Source organism: Tenrec ecaudatus, chromosome 12, assembly GCF_050624435.1.
Source record: "Tenrec ecaudatus isolate mTenEca1 chromosome 12, mTenEca1.hap1, whole genome shotgun sequence".
NCBI classification, from domain to species: Eukaryota; Metazoa; Chordata; class Mammalia; order Afrosoricida; family Tenrecidae; genus Tenrec; species Tenrec ecaudatus.
In genome coordinates this window covers 14961913-14979032 of record NC_134541.1, presented here as the reverse complement: position 1 = coordinate 14979032, position 17120 = coordinate 14961913, and the positions used below count along the sequence as shown (strand labels likewise).

Sequence of the window (17120 nt, the reverse complement as noted above, 5' to 3'; positions counted from 1 at the left end):
CTTTAAAGTCATGAGTCATGAAACTGACCTTTGAATGTCAAAGGAAAAAATTATGTTTTAAAAAAACCCTTTTGTGTGTACACAACAGGACATACTCTATATGTACAGTTGTATATGTACATTGATTATATTCCGCAAGTTGTGTCAGTATTCTTTTCCGAATTGCCCTCCTTTTCTGAATTGTTCCTGTCCCGCTAGCTCACTGACCCCCCAACTTTCTTTTCCATTTCTCAGTTTGATTCCATAAGTTGCCCTTAGGTGCCATCAGGTTAGCTTTGACTCAGTAGCAGTCACAGAAACTGAAGAACAGAACACTGCCCACTCTGGCCGTCCTGGCGATTGTTATGCTTGAGTCCATTGTTGTAGCCACTGTGTTAGTTAGTCCATCTCCTTTCTCTGCCAAGTATAATGACCCTCTCCAAGGACTGGGCCCTCCCTCCTGAGAACACATTCTGGCTGTGCTTCTCCCAGGACAGATTTTTTGTTCTCTTTTATGGTCGTCCTTGGTATATTCAATATTCTTCACCAACACCTTAATTCAAAGGCATTCATTCTCTCTTATTCATGGTCCAAGTTTAACATGCATCTGATGAAATGGCAAGCGCTGTGGCTTTGAGTCAGGCACACCTGTCACAAGCTTGCCCTTTAACACTGAGGAAGTCTTTGTAGTGCTTTCCCCAATGTATTATGTCATTTGAGTTCTTGAGCACTGCTTCCATGGGTGTTGATTATCGATTCAAATAAAATTAAATTTTTAACAACTGCAATTGTATCTCTAGTTATCATGAAGTTACTTATTGGTAATTGTGAGGGTTTTTGTCTGTGTTCAGGTGTCATCCTGAGGAAACAGCATCGGGAGCACATGGGACTTCCTCAGGTTCCCAAGGCAGATTGCTATCCTACATCCTTCTTCACCCTATTCTGACACCAACAGTCCCTCAATAACACTCTACTTTCCTGCTGGGCACATTAATTCACTGCAGTGGTCACACAGAACTCAGATGATGCTCATGATTATGGGGTTTTTTTTAGGGCAGTTAACATATTACAATTCCAGGAAGAAATACTTGGGATACAGTTGTTCATTCAGAACGGTATCTTCTCTGCTATATTTGCAGGCAGGCCTTTCTCTGGGCCTGAGTCAGTTAGTTAGCCTGGCCTCTGTTCTCTTCAGACAATGTTTGCAAAGCTCTCTTATGGCTATCAATAAAGGCCCAAAGGGTATGCCACCCCCCCCTATAAGCTTCATCCTGAAGACACTTAGCTACAACTCTGTGGGCCAGCCAACCCAACACCCCCAATTAATTGCCCAGGGACACCCTGCTTCAGAAGCCAGACTTTTGTCCAAAAGCACTTAACTGGGCTTGCTCTGTGGACTGGGCATTCCATTTGCTCTCTCATGCTCTGGCTCTTGGTTCTCTTATTGCTGTTCTTCTGGTGTCAGAGCTAACTCCTGGATCAAGGAAGTTCAAGTTGTAGGAGCTTGGGGGTCCCAAGGATATGCTGCATCCCTGGCTCTTTAATCTTGGCAGTGAGATTCTGCGCCCCCCCCTCCCCGTGGTGACCACAGTCAATCCTGTTAGTATTCACTTACAGATGAATCATATAATCCAGGCAGTCTCTTTCCCCCCACCCCCGCTCTTACCCAGACCCACCCAGCAGGAAAATGAAGGTGGCTTGGTGGGAGTAACAAGGCCGTGACTAGAAGAAGCATCTTAAATAATAGAGATCCCATATAGACTGTTCTTAAAGGAGCCCGATGCTAAAGGCAGACAATCTTCACCAGTAGACAAACTATTGTTCGGCTTTAAGAATTCAGATGATTTTTTTTTTTGGTTTAAGGTTTAAAAATTATCTCAGGGCAATAATCTTAGGGGCTCATTCAGCTTCCATGGCTCCCAAAATAGAGGTTCCAAGAGAATTTAAAGTTGAAAACAAGCTGTGTTGTATTTACATTCAAGTTGATTGAGGTGGCAAGCCTTTTTCCTATTCTTTTGGCTTTTATCTCTGCTTGCTGCACATTAATCCCCTAGATCCAAATGGATGAAGAGAGAAAGTGCTTTGTTTGCTAGGATATAGAGCTGTTAGCTTCATATTAAAAACAAACACTCCCATTGATCCCATCGATGCTGATTCATAGCAACCCTATATATATGGTTCTTATGGGGGCCAGGGCTCGCTGGTGGTTTGGCTCCTTTGTTTTGTATATAGGCCCTGATACAGTTTAACCTTTCTACTAGTAGTACCCCATATCCCAAAAGATAAATGATGAAAACAAACAAGCAAACAAACAAAAAACCCCAAAAGTTTTTCAAGAAATGGGATTCGGATATATTTGCTTTCATTCATTAATTGCATTATGATGCAATGAGGTAGATGCTGATTTGGAGATTTATTTGGAGAGAGAAATTCTTTCAGAAGTGACTTCAGATTTGTAAGGTAAGATCTGGGGTCATGATAGTGGGTGTGGGATGGGGCAAGGAAGACTAGAAGAAGGTGTGTTTTGTCAGCGCTGTACTGCACCCTGGCTGACTTGTCCCTTCCTTGTGACCCTTCCGTGAAGGGATGCCCAATTGTCTAGAGATGGGCCTTAGGGTCTCTTACAGCTCTTACCACAATCTGTACATTCATCCATTGGGTCAAGCACATTTGTACATATGTTGCCATCATCATTCTCAAAATATTTTCTTTCTACTTGAGCCCTTGGTATCGGTTTGTTTTCCCCCCCTCTTACTGTTTGTTTTTGGGTCTTCTGTCGACACCTTCTGATCACACAGGTTGGTGTGCTTCCATGTGGGCTTTGTTGCTTCCCTGCTAGATGGCTGTTTGTTTACCTTCAAGCCTTTAGACCCCAGAGGCTATTATACCTTACAAATCCAGCTAGACTGGTACAGATAAGAGCTCTCGATACACACGGAATCCAGGACAGAAAAACCCCTTACGAACAGTAATGGGGTAGTAATACCATGAGGGGTGGGGGGAGGGGCGAGAGGGGGAATGATTGCAATGACTAATGTAACACCACCCTCCCCCTCCCCCCAGGGTGACAAACAACAGAAAAGTTGGGTGAAGGGAGCAGGCAAAATAGTGTAAGAGATGAAAATAATAATAAATCATGATTTATCAAGGAATCATGAGAGTGGAAGAATTGGGGAGGGGGCAGAGGGAAAAAAGAGAAGCTGATACCAAGGATTCAAATAGAAAGTAAATGTTTAGAAAATGATGATGGCAACATATGTGAAAATATGCTTGATACAATTGATGTAAAAGCCTCCAATAAAATGATTTATTTTAAAAAAAGAAATGTGACTTCTAGGGATTTAGGTACCTGTTTTTTTGATGGGTCAGGAGGTAGGGCAGAAAAAAAGTTTCTTTTAAAGTTATTTAAACTAGAGAGTTGGGATTTATAATCCTTGAAGAGGAACAGACTGAGGTTAAGAGAAGGAAACAAACGCCCCCTCCAAACAAAACAAAAAAAACCAGCTGAAGCAAACAGCAAGGACTGAGCCCAGGCTGCTCTTATTCAGGAAGTCCTCTTCTGAGTCAGACTTGCCATTCTGGCTGCTAGCGCTGCAGCCCATCCACTCCTTCCCTGTACTCAGAGAAGGAAATGTAGCTTCAGTGTGGGTGGGTGTTCCCTTTGATATTTCATATTCTCTTACACTTTAATACCTTTTCTTTGAAACAAGTAATTCAAGTGCTCTATCAGGTTTAGATTTCTATCTTGTTAACTTCTGTAATCTTCAGCATGGCAGATAGCTAAACTTCCTGCTCAGCCTCTTCATGATTTTAATGGTGATAGATCCGGCTAAGGTATTCCTGTTAGGAGGGGATTGTGCTGAGTGCTTTACTGCACCAGCACCCCACTTTAGGAAACTTGGCCCCCATCACCGTGGGCTTAGTGCCACTCCATACAGCTGCCCGTCAGCACCCATCATTGTGGTTATTATAGGGCTAATGTTGACATACTGTAAGTCTGCATTTCGCCTTAACCATTCCTTTCTTCCGTGAGGCACGGAGAGAACGGTTGAGGAGCGAAAGGGAAACATGCTGTGATCATCTGACCGGTTCTCATTTTTTGCTGATTAATTAATGCCAACTTCTGTTTCTGCTCTGTGCACCCTCTAGTTCCATACTGCTGATCCCCCATATAGCCCTTTACCTGCAGGACTTTAAAAACTTTGATTTTTGTTTCTCTTTTTCTTCACCAGCTATGTGTATCACATATTCATTATACACCAAGGGGGCAGCCTTGGATATAAATCGTCATTTTGATACAAAGATATTTACCTCTGTCAAAGAAAGAGAACCACAAATCTAGGAGAGAGAGTGTGTGCACCAGCGAGCTGAGGGCAAGCTTTTAAAAGGAGCCAGGGCCATATAATGCACCAAGTGTCCATTTTAAGTTTGGATGTCCTATTTTACCTCCTTTCTAAAAGGTTCCGGTTTACTCTTTAGTTAAATGTGTTTATCTTAACAAATATGTAGGAAAATGTGTTTGTTGTACTGTTTAAAAAATTTTTTTTAGTTACATTCTAGCTACTAGGAACCACTTAAATTTCCATGGGAATGGTTTTGAATTCTAGGCAGCCACCTTAAAGTTTAAGTAGGAAGCCCCTAGGCCCCGAGGCTAATGCTCTCGGTCAGGTCATCTATCGGCTTGCTTCTGTAGAGATCTCCACTTTGGGAACCTTCGGAGTGGTTCCACTTTGCCCTCTCTGGGTCCTGTTAGTCAGAGTCTACTCAGCAGCACTGCATGCATTTACTTTTTAATCTAAGTCGAGGATAGTGTCAGCAGTGCTAGCTGAGCTGTTGTTTTGGATCTTTCTCATGGATTGCCACATGGAAGACGGTGAAATTGTGTTGCTGAGCATCCATCACTGTACTTGGGAGTGTACCATGGAGGGGTTGCCATCTCCCCCATGCCAGGTGCTTGCCCTGGGTAGTGCTTCTCTTCCTTGAGACTTGTTGGGAGGTTTTAGCAGGGGAGCGCAGCTACTCATATACCCTTGACCGAAGGAGAGTCCTCCTTCTATCGGGGAAGGTTGTCCTCTTCAGGAGGGACTCATGGAGTGGTGAGGGAGGAAGGGAACACCCGCCTAACCAGCCAGATCAGCTGAATCAACCCTGGCGATCAATGGGTGACAGATGTCGCAGCCAGATCGCTATCTCATCCAATGTGCTTTTCTTTCTTATGGTAAATCTGAATTCACCAGGCATGACAATCCCGGTTTTTACAGATGATAACTCTCTTAGCAAAATGATGAAATTGATATTCCATACTCTGGTTAAAAAACAATCAAGTCCCATTGTCTTTTTACTCCATATGGTAAAATCAACAGCAAAAGCATCAGAAACTCTGGAGTTTTATTTTGATAGGCAGCTTGAAGGCCCAATATTTTATGGAATGGGGACTATCAAAGTGAAAAATGAAGAGCCAGAAAGAAAGAAAAAAGTTTTATAAAATCCTTAATCATCCCTCGGAAAGAGACTGTGGCCCACTCCTACCTTTTAAGAAGGTACAGAGAAGCACCCTGGTGGCGCAGTTCATTACTCTTTGGTTGCCTACTGCAAGGTTAGCAGTTCAACTCCACCAGTTGCTCTGCAAGATGAGACGAACTGCTCCCAAGATTTATAGCCTTGGAAACACTCAGGACCAGTTCTAGTGTGCCCTGTAGGGTCACCACGAGTCAGAATTGACTCGAAGGAAGTTTTAAAAAATGCCTAATGTGAGGACAAAGGACAATAGTTGAGCAAGAGAAATGACAACAGTAGTAACATGGAGTTTTTAAAATCAAAATAGCCACATAACACATTTTCTCTAGTGGCTTAGAGCTTACAATGTAGAACTGGGGAGGCTGAAAGATCAGCAGAAAACTGGACTGAGTTTAAAAGGTCACAAAAATGGTCTGAACCCGGGGCCCAGGGAGACTAGGGAATGGATGATTTCACCAGGGAACATTGTTGAGCTGAATGTTGAGTAGGATTTTTTAGATCAAAAGAGGGATTCTAATCTAAATTCCACCACAGTTTTGCAAAGAAATGGAAAAACTAATGACCAACTTTGGAAAGGAAAGAAATTTAGAATAAATAAAACACTATTTTAAAAGAGTAGGCCTTTCACTCCCAGACCTTAACTACTATGTAACCACTGTATACAAAACAACTGGTAGAAACATAGGCATGAAGATTAGTGGATTAGAATTGAGAACCCAGAAATACAATAATGCAATACAACCAAGTACCTGTACACGCTTATTTTTTGATAAAGAACCAGATCCTCTTAAGTGGGCAAGAGACAGCTTTTTCAACCAACAGTGCTGGAAAAACTGGATCTTCATCTGCAAAAGAATGAAACAAGACCCACACCTCACTCCATGTACATAAACAAATTTAAGATGGATCAAAGACCTAAATATAAATCACACAATCATTAAAACCATCAATGAAAAGATAAGTCTAAACTTTAGGACACCAATACAAGGCATAAACAAAAATAACGAACATAATGTAAACTAACCACACTGTAGGTGAGATAAAGAAATGGGGCCTCATAAAAATGTTTGTGCACATCAAAAGATTTCATTAAAAGTGAACAGAAAACTCACAGATTAGGAAGAAAATATTTATTAGTAATGCAGTAGATAAATGGCTAATCCCTAAATTTATAGGACATTATAGCATTATCACAAGAAAATACAAATAATCTGATCAAAAGTGGACACAAACCATGAATAGGGAATTTACCAAAGACAGCATCTTGGCAGCCAACAACTATGTGAAGAAATGTGTTTGGTTATCAGCCATAAGAGAATTCCAAATTAAAAACAATGAGATAACACTGCACACAGACACTTTTGGCAAAATTAAATAAAATAGTAATAAATGCTGGAGAGGATGTGGAGAGATAGGAACGCGTTTACATTGCTGATGGTACTGTAGAATTGTACAATCGCTATGGAAAATGTCAGTACCTTATGATCCAGCAATCTAAGTACCTTATGATCCAGCAATCTGGGTATATACCCTAAAGAAATAAAAAATACAACATGAATAGACATGTGTACATCTCATTTTTGCAACTATTTCCTTAATAGTAAAATCATGGAAACAAACCCCAAACCCTACTATAGAGGAATAGAGAACCAAACTCTGTTACAGTCATGCTATGGCATTTTATGCACCAATAAAAACAGTGACAACTCTCAAGCACCACAAGGCATGGACAGCACTGGAGAACATTATGTTTAGGAAACTCAGTCAATCTTACCAAGATAATTATTTAGTATCATCATTGTTATAAGGAAACACTAAGAAGAGACATGGTTTATACACCAGTAAAAAAGACTTTGATAACTATGAGGTGGTCAGGGATGACGGGCAGGGGAGAGCGCAAAAAACCGAGGGTTTAACAGGATATTATTGATGTAATTTTTGACTTGGCTGTGTAATTGTGTGTACACACACACACACACACACACACACACACAATGTTTGTCTTAAAAAAAAATCCCTCCAGATTCCTTATTCCTCAAACCTAAATAGTGATTTGAATAACTATTTTATTAAAAAAATTAGAAAAGTAAAAGTGAAATGGACTTGGGACCCAAAAGAGTAATGTAGGGGATTGATAAAATTATTTAAGGTTAAAAACAGGAACATTTTTTCAGTGACATTTTATTGTTAAAAACTCTAGCGTCAGTCATTTGGTGCTGCTGCTGATGGAGGTGGTGATGATAAAGGGTGAGAACTGATGATGTGCTGTTAGAATGAAGCTGAAGTCTGGTTCATTCTTGGTTCATTCTGCATGAGGTAGATGTAGTGTATCAAGTTGTAGGAATCACTGTAACCTTTAGAACATCTAAAGAATTACCCAGCTAGTTAGTATGCTGTCACAAAGGATAATTTGATTTAGATGGAATTGGTTTGCTTAATTCCCTCCCTCTGCACAGTGGGTTATCTGGGAACTTCAACTCTTGCTCAGGTTCAGATTCAGAAGTCTCTTGGCAACCCTTTTCTAGCTGCAACTAACTTACCTGCCTTGGCTAATTGGTTATGTCCAGCTCTGGTGCTAGAGCCTCTGGGGAACTTGTGTTTGAATTCAGCTTCTTCAGGTTTAAACTGCAGCATCAACTTGAAGGCAGCATCAACTTGGGGTCAGCCTATTATTTTAGAATAAAAAGTAAATTACAAAGAGAGAAGAGAGAGAATGAAGCCTTGTGAATATACTAGTTGTTTGATGTCATTTAGTCAGCTTCAACCCACAATGACCCTATACACAACAGAGTGAAACAATTGCATGGTCCTGCGCCATCCTCACAATGGTTCCTGTGCCTGAGCCCATTGATGTAGCCATTGTGTTAATCGATCTCACGGAGGGCCTTCCTCTTTTTTGGTCACCTTCCACTTTACTAGGTTTGAGGGATAAGGACTCTGGAGGGATTTTTTTGGTTGGGGGGAGAGGGGAGAAGATTAATTATCATATTTACCTGTTGCTGTGATGATGGGGGCTATTGTCACTGGTATTTCAAATGCCAGCAGGGTCACCAAAGTGATCAGGTTTCAACAGAGCTTCCAGACTTAAGAACAGACAGCAAAGAAGGACTTGACTTGCCACACCAGAGGAAGAAGGCACTGAAAACTTTACAACAGAAGCAGAACATTGCCAGAGACTTCAGCAGATGGACTCCTCAGGTCCAAGGGCACTCGCAGTGTAACTGAAGAGGTGATGAAATGATATCTTAGAGGGGAGTCCACCATGGTGACAAGAGTCTGGTAAAACCAGTGGGAATGGAGCCTTTGGGATCTTCATTTGCTGATGGGACTCGACTCAAGGTAAAGAGAAACAGCTGCAAAAGTCTTCTAATGATTAGAACTTGGAATGTGCAAAGTATGCATTAGGAATATTGGAAGTGGTGAAAAATGAAAGGGAGCACATGAAGATTGCTATCCTAGTGTGTTGGTTACATAATCTGTTATCAATTTGAGACTTGAGAGTGAAGGGGTGGAGGTTAACCTGTCAATCAGGTTGCAGCTTGATGACCTTATTTGGAGGCCTTGAAGAGATAAATAGCTTGCTGGAGGTGGGACACGTGCACACTTCCTGTGAGACATTCCTGTTGAGAAAACACATGGAACTACGCTAGAGCCCTGGAACTGAAGGAGCCATGTGAAGACCCCTGCCGGCACTGAGATGCTTACATTGCCCCTGGATCCACAAGATTTCCCCACCCACTGGCCTCTGAGCTTCTTGCATTTGGCATCATTGCATGTGCTGCATGAGTCTGAAGAGGAATTTTGTAGATTGGTATTGGACATAGGGGCTATTATTGGACTTATGGACTTGATCTGGACAGGACTGGGATGTTTTCTTAATGTACAATGACTCTTTGATGTAAAACTCTATATGTCTATGAATTTGTTTCTCTAACCAACCATGACTAACACACCTAGGCATTAGTAAACGGCAATGGACTGGTATTGGCCATTTGGTGATGGCCAATAAGTAAATCATATGATTTACTGTGCCAGGTATAACACAATCAAGAAGGATGGTGAGGCATTCATTGTCAGAAAGGATCCTGCTATAAATCCACCATGAAGTATGATGCTATCTGGGATTAGGTCATATCTATTGGCTTTCAAGGAAATCCAATCAATACAATTATTATTCAGTTTTTCTACCAACCACAAAAGCGAGTGATGAAGAAATTGAAGAATTCTACCAATTACTTCAGTCAGAAATCAAACGTGCAATCAAGATGCATTAATAGTTATTGGTGATTGGAATGAAAAAGTTGGATTCAAAGTGGAAGGAACAGTAGTTGGAAAATACAGACTTGGTGATTGAAATGAAGTTGGAGACCGCATGATAGGATTTTGTAAAACCAATGACTTCTTCATAGCAAGTACATTTTTCCAACAACACAAAAGGTGACTGTACACACATCCTCAGATGGAATACACAGAAATCAAATTGACTACATCCAAGGGAAGACATGCTGGAGAAGCTCGATATCAGCAGCTCAAACCAGAACAGGGGCCAACAGTAGAACAGATAGTCAATTGCTCACATATGTCAGTTCAGAATACAGGTGAGGAAAATTAAAAACAAGTCCACAAGAATCAAAATGCAATCTTGAGTCTATCCCTCCTGAATTTCGAGAACATATTAAGAACCGATTTGCTGCATTTAACACTAATGACGAAGACCTGATGAGCAAAAGGTAAGAAAGAAAAGATCAAGGTGGATGTCATAAGAGACTCTGAAATGTGCTTTTAATTGTAAAGTACTTACTGCAAATGGAAGACAGGACAAAGTCAAGGAGCTGAATAGAAAATTTCAAAAGGCAGCTCAAGAAGACAAAAGCATTATTATAATGAAATGTGCAAGGCACCTAGAATTAGAAAACCCAAAAGGGGAGAACACACTCAGCGGCTCTGAAACTAAAAGAACTCAAAAAAAAAAAATTCACGACTCAAATTGCAATTTTGAAAGATTTCTATAAGCAAAATATTGAGTGATGCAGAAGTGTCAAGGGAAGAGTGAAAGTATACAGAGCAACGGTACCAAAAAGAACCCGTAGACAAGGTCACCATTTGATGAAGTAGCACATTGAGTTAGAATCAATGGAGTGGAAGGAAGAATGTTTAAACTGCACTGAGTTCACTAAAACATGGCTCCAGGAATTGACAGAATACCTATCCATTAAAATGTTCCAGAAAGCTGAAGAAGCACTTGGAAGCACTCACTCCTTTATGCCAAGAAATTTGGAAGACAACTACCTGGCCAACTGACTGGAAAAGAATCAAATTTGTGTCCATTCCCTAAAAAGGTGACCCAGCAGAATGGTCAAGCTATAGAATGATATCATTGGCATCGCACACAGGTGCAATTTTACTTGACATCACACAACAACCGTTGCAGTAGCACATTGACAGGGAGCTGCCAGAGTTCAGGTATATTGAAGAGCAAGGATATTACTTGTAGCACTACAGTGCTCCTGTCCCAAGTCATGGTCTTCTGCAAACCCGAGCTACTGAGCCATTTGTGGTATTACTCATTTCAGTTTCCTGAACCTAAAGTAGCTCAAGCCACTTAAATGTGGCGCTAATTGCTTTGTAGTTCATGCTACCAAACGAACAGGTTATCCGCAACAAAACAAAAGCCAATGGTCAATCTTTCCCCCTGCGCTCCCCCGAAAGCCCAGACCTACTGCCAGAGTTCATTCTGACTCTGAGCCACCCTGCGTGCAACAAAACGGAACTGCCAAGCCCCGCACCATCTTCCTCATTGTTTGCTGCGTCTGTTGTTGTAGCCACTGTGACAATCCCTTTTCATCAGGAGCTTTGCTTTCCCATTGGTTGTTATCCGCAAGCAGTTTGAATCCATCACCAGGGAGAAGGCAAAGCTTTCTATTTCCAGAAAGAGTCAGTCTTGGAAACCCACAGGACAGGTTCTATTCTGTCCTCTGAAGCCACTATGAATGGACTCAGTGGCAGTAAGTTTGTCCCCCCCGCTGCCCATATTCCTCTTTACTGAGGATAGTATCCTTTTCCAGGGACTGGACTTTTCCTGAAAACATGCCCTCAATATCTGAGATGATTCCTTGCATCTAAAGCACGTGCTAGCTGTTTGTTTATTCTGGCAGTGCATGGTACCTTCAATATTTTCTGTTAACACCACACCATAATTCAATTGTATCAGTTCTTCGGTCTTATTCATTGTCTAACTTTGCCATGCATATGATGCAATTGAAAACACCATGACCTGGGCAGGTGCTCCTTGGTCCTCAAAGTCAACCTTTGCTCTTTATAATTTTGGAACGAAGTAAAACTATCCCATAGTTTTCCAAACAGACAGGTAATCTTTCTCCCAAAGAGCAGCTGGTAGGCTTAAACGGCCCACTTTTTGGTTTGCGGCTTGAGCGCTTTAACCATTTGGGTGTCTTGGTCCCAAAGTTAATTGAAGCACAAAGGTGAGTGGCATTTACTAGAGACTCGTCTAATTGATGAGGCACTTCCTTAGTAGGTCATGGACTTATTGATACCCCTGTTCACATCGTCCCCTGCTGCTGCTGCCCATTTAATTTCTGTTCAGTGCTTCCTCTGTGGTGGTAGGTCTCTTGGGGTTGCATTTATTAGTAAACGTGTGGAAACCAACTGGAAAAAACAAACAAAGCAAATCCCCAAACTCACTTGATATTTTGGAAATTACAATCTTGTGAGCGAATAGACTAACTGGTAGTGACTACCTATTGAATTGTATGCGAAGGGGAGTGCCCGTTTTGGAACTTGATTTTTGGATTGAGTTACCATAGTATGTGCCTTTATGTATAAATGTTTCATAAACTCTCCCCAGGAATAATTTTTTTTCTTAATGGACTTGAATAGTCTGCTTTTACACAGCGCTTCAAGCAGCTTTCAGTAAATCAGTTCAAGTCCATAGCTGTTTGAAAAATTTCCTCCAGTTACTGTGATTCTCCAGAGATAGAAACACCCCTTAATTAGCATATTTAATCATACCTTGTAAAAGTCAGGCAAATAAGGCTGATGGAATAACTGAATAACATTCAGAGTTCTTGGCCCTTACATGTAAATCCTAGGAAACGCAAGCATAACAGTACTCGACAATTTGAGGGCATACGCATGGTTTTCTGATCCCAGATTCTCTTTTGCCATGTGAGCCCCTGACTGTTCATGCCCCATGGAAATAAGGGGGCTGAGTAATGCTAGACTACCACAAGGACCCCTTGTCTGGTGATCTGTAGAGTACTGACTACTTTTTAGGGGCTGGTGGGGATTAGGCACCTTACTATTTGATCAGTTGAACAATTCTTTGCTTCTCCTCTTCCTGAGTGACCCCAAACCCTGTTCTAACCTCTCCTTGCCCTTATGTATGATCTGATACAGTAAGAAAATTTTGGGTTAACTTGTTGGAAATACTGGGATTCAACATGATAAAATTTTGGGGGGGTGGGAGGGGGGAAGAGAACATCCAAATAATATTTGATCAGTATTTTGTTGACTTTAAGATCAGAAAAATTACTGTAGACTCAGCCCTGCCATTTAAGTGCTTTGTATGATCTAGTGGAAAGTCATTAAGCTTTGTTGAATTTCTCATTTCTGTATTTTTGAACTGAATTGTAATACCTATATCGAAAGGTCATTGGGAGAAGTTGTACTGTATATGTGAATGTTCTTAGCTCTCTAGTGTCACAACCGCCACCCTGCTCCCTCTCCCTTCCATTTAGAAGGGTGAAATAGTCCAATCAGTCCCTGCCAATATAGATTTACTGGTTTGCCCATCTCCTTTCCAGTTTGTCCCATACTGATTTTTCTCAGCCTTCTCTCCACACCCCCCCTCTACTCCCCAACTCTTGCTTGCCTGGTGGACAGTGACATTGTTTATTGGTATCGTTTCCTTTTGGACAAGGAGTGCTTCCTATATTCTCATCACCTGATGTTTGCTGTAGACAGTCAAGTATTCTCTTCCTGTCTTGAACTTAAATAACCAAAAGGAAAGCTGGTTAATAAGCTATGCCACGTTCCAAAATGTTCCTGGGTTCTGAGATGGCAAATATAATTCTTTCTACTTTTTAGCCTCATTCAGAGTTCAGAAATGCTCACTCTCCATCCATCTGTAATATTCTGTTTAAATATGTATAATATATGGTTATTATGCATAGCAAATTCCGAAGTATGTATTGGAGTTCTGTCCAACTGTTAATAAGATTCTTATTTTTTATGCCTTAACACGAACCCGCTTCTTAACTTTTGCCAAATAACAGAAATATTGGGTTTTGATAGCACTGAAAGGTATTCTTATTTGCCTCTATTCTATACTTGAAGGGATTACATAGACTATCTTGTTTAAATGTAATCTTAGCTTAAAGTGTGTATTGTCATATTGATACATTTATATAATACAACAGTCAGCCCTTTCCAATAGAAACATTACAGATAGATATACCTCCCTGCCTGGGGGATGTACAGCAGAGAAGCGGGAGAAGGGAGACGTCAGACGGTGTAAGATATGACAAAATAATAATAATTTATAAATAATCAAGGGTTCATGGGGGAGGGAGGAAGAGGGAGGGAGGGGGACAAATGAGGAACGGATGCTGGGGACTCAAGTGGAAAGCAAATGTTTTGAGAATGATGAGGGAAACCGGTGAACAGGAGTGCTTGACACAATGGATGTATGTGTGGATTGTGATGAGTTGTACGAGCCCCCAATAAAATGATTTAATAAAAAAAAAGGGATGGGGAAGCAATAATGACAGGATTAAAAAAAAACATTACAGATAAGGGCAATAACTTTAAGAATGCCTCACCGATCTGGATGTTAGAGCTCACAATGAGAGATTAAATAGGTTTCGGGTATTCACTGACACTGGGAAACGGTCGTGTCTTTTCTAGACTGGTGGTAGGGGCTTGGAAGGCTTCTGTGATTGGACTGTGGCAAAATGCAGTGTAGTACCTGTGTTTTAGCAATGTGTGTATGTGTGTGTATCACTTTAATAGCACCTGCAGAATATATGTATGCATCTCTGTTGGGTTCAATAGCAGGGATGATCATCTTTAATTGTAAGGAGTCAGAATTTAGGAGCCCAGTGTTAATAGGGTATTCTTTGGTTGAAAGTACTGTGAGTCTCTGCTTTATTAATGATTATTTCCCCCTTTAGCCTGTCCATATGCCCTTTAAGCCAGATAGGTGTGCTGAAAGATAGAAAACATGTAAGTGGCGCGGTTCTTGTGTCTGTCGGACTCTTTCGAACGTCTGTTGGGTAGGCAGGAGAGAAATGCTCTGTTCATGGGCCTGACGTTTGCTGCAGCTGAGCCCACCTGTGCGGCTCCCCCCCCCCCCCTCCTCATTTTTGGTGAGGGGCTGAAAGTGATCTACTCTTGAGTGTGGATATGCTAGAAATTTATCCTTCTTTTGTACCCTAAGAGTAATTTACCCAACTGGATAAATTATCCTTATAGATAAATAGTTTGGCTGTGTAGCTGCCAGTGAGAAACAGACAGCATATCTTGCAAATAAAACAAATGCTGTTTGTAATTTACAACAATTTTCATATTTGTTTAAAATGGAAGATTAAGGAGAGCAAATGGGAACTGCATATAAAAGGCTTGTCAGAGTCATCTGTGCTCAGGAATTGTTATTTTTGCATATGCTGAAACTGTTATTTGTTTGGCAGACATGCTCATTTTATTTTTCATGATTGAACAATTGTCTTTATCTTACTAAGACTTGAGGTATATTTTGCTGTACCACTTTGATTGCTGTTGTACAGTAGTAGTCCCTCATTCATTCTGTGAACTTTATGTGATCTTTTAGGTGTAATGCAGTTAAATGTACCAGGGGTTGTCTGCAGTAACAACTAGGCAAAGAAAAAGAAACAAACAAGCAAACCCAAAACACTAGGAAAAGAAAAATTTGTCAAATGTATTCCTTCAAGCAAACAACACAGTAGAAGATGACAAACCGTTTCCAGATGAAGCGATGACACCCTCTATTTTGGATGAACAGCATCACCGCGGTTTTGAATTTCAGCCATGGTTTTGTATTCGCAATTTGGATAATTACCTCAGCATCATACTTGCATTATAAAAACCAAGCGATTCTTGGCTTGTGTAAAAGAGTCATGCTGGAGGTCCAAAGGTGGAGGCTCCTGTAGGCTGCACGGCCATCGGTGCACACCGTCGCTTGCTTCTCTGTGCAGTCAGGAAAAAATCCCACTTTTCCCGAAGTGCACATCAGCATGAACTTAATACATAAAGAGAGCTCCCTGTGCCATTGGCCGAGCACTTACATACTTCGTACATCTTTAGCCTTCCAAGAACAGGGATGGTCCTAGCCACAGCACAGACATCAAAATCATAAATTTACTCGTGCTGAAATACTTCTAGTCAACGTTTGTTAGCTGATACAAAAATATTTTTAATACGAGCATTTTTTCTTGTACCCAAAACAGACCCTTGTCCAGAATAACTATTACATTTAATATTTTTTCCTTTAGTTTCTGTTAATCTGGAATCTTTACAGACTTTTTCTCTCTTTGATATCGAGTCACTATTAATCTGTTTCTTACAGTTATCATTTCCATTTTAAGCAGCCATGCTATAAAGACACCAAATCTGTCTATTATAAACAGCTCAATTTTTTATATTATTGAAATTATAGGTAAAAAATAAAATTTTGTTTGTATTTCATTCATTTATTGGTCATCATAAAGATTATGTCATAATCTAGAGCCTCTTCATAATGACAGTGTGATTTCTAGATATATACTCAAACATATTTCGCTATATATTTTTAAGTTTGATGTAGCATCTTGTGATTTTTGCGGTAATTTTGTCTCCTCAGTTGAATTGTGCCACCTAGTGGGAGTTTGTCATTTTGTACATCTGTGTCTTCCAATAGAGTTGAAAGGAGCCCAGGTGTTATAATGGGGTTACGAGTTGGGCTGCTAACTGAGTCAGCAGTTTGAAACTACAACCTGCCTCTTAGGTGAAGAATGAGGCTTTCTACTCCTATAAAGATCTACAGCCTCAGAAACCTGAAGGGATAATTTTACTCTGTTCTTAAAGTGTCAGGGTCCCTGTGAGTCTGAATCAACAGTTGTAACAACATTGTAACATAGGAAAAAAAAAATAGAAGGCCTAAACTTCATGAGTTGGCCCAGAATTCTTTAGAACAACGAATTTTCTTGCCGTAAGCAAAAGTGTTGATATGTTAAATGAAAGTGTGAAAAATAAGGAGCTGATATCAAGGGCTCAAGTAGAAAACAAATGTTTCGAGAATGATGATAACAAATAAACAAATGTTTGACACATGGGTGTATGTCTGGATTGTGATAAGAGTTGGATGAGCCCCCAGTAAAATGCTGTGATCCACAAAGTTAGTAGTTGGAAGCCACCAGCTGCTCGGAGGGAGAAAGGTGGGGCTTTCCACTCCCATGTAAACAGTTTCAGCCTGGGAAATGCAAAGGAGGGGCGGGCAGTTCTATCCTACAGGGTTGCTATGAGGCAGCATCAACACAATGACTGAGTTTGGTTTGGTTTTTGAGTATGAATACCTGTTTTTAACAACAACAACAACAACAACATATTTA

General features: G+C 40.7%; 1 protein-coding gene across 7 annotated transcripts in view; it reads left to right on the top strand.

Moving 5' to 3' along the window:
* NCOA3 (nuclear receptor coactivator 3) overlaps nt 1-17120 on the top strand; it is a 150356-nt gene that overhangs the window by 99004 nt on the left and 34232 nt on the right. The window lies entirely within an intron of this gene.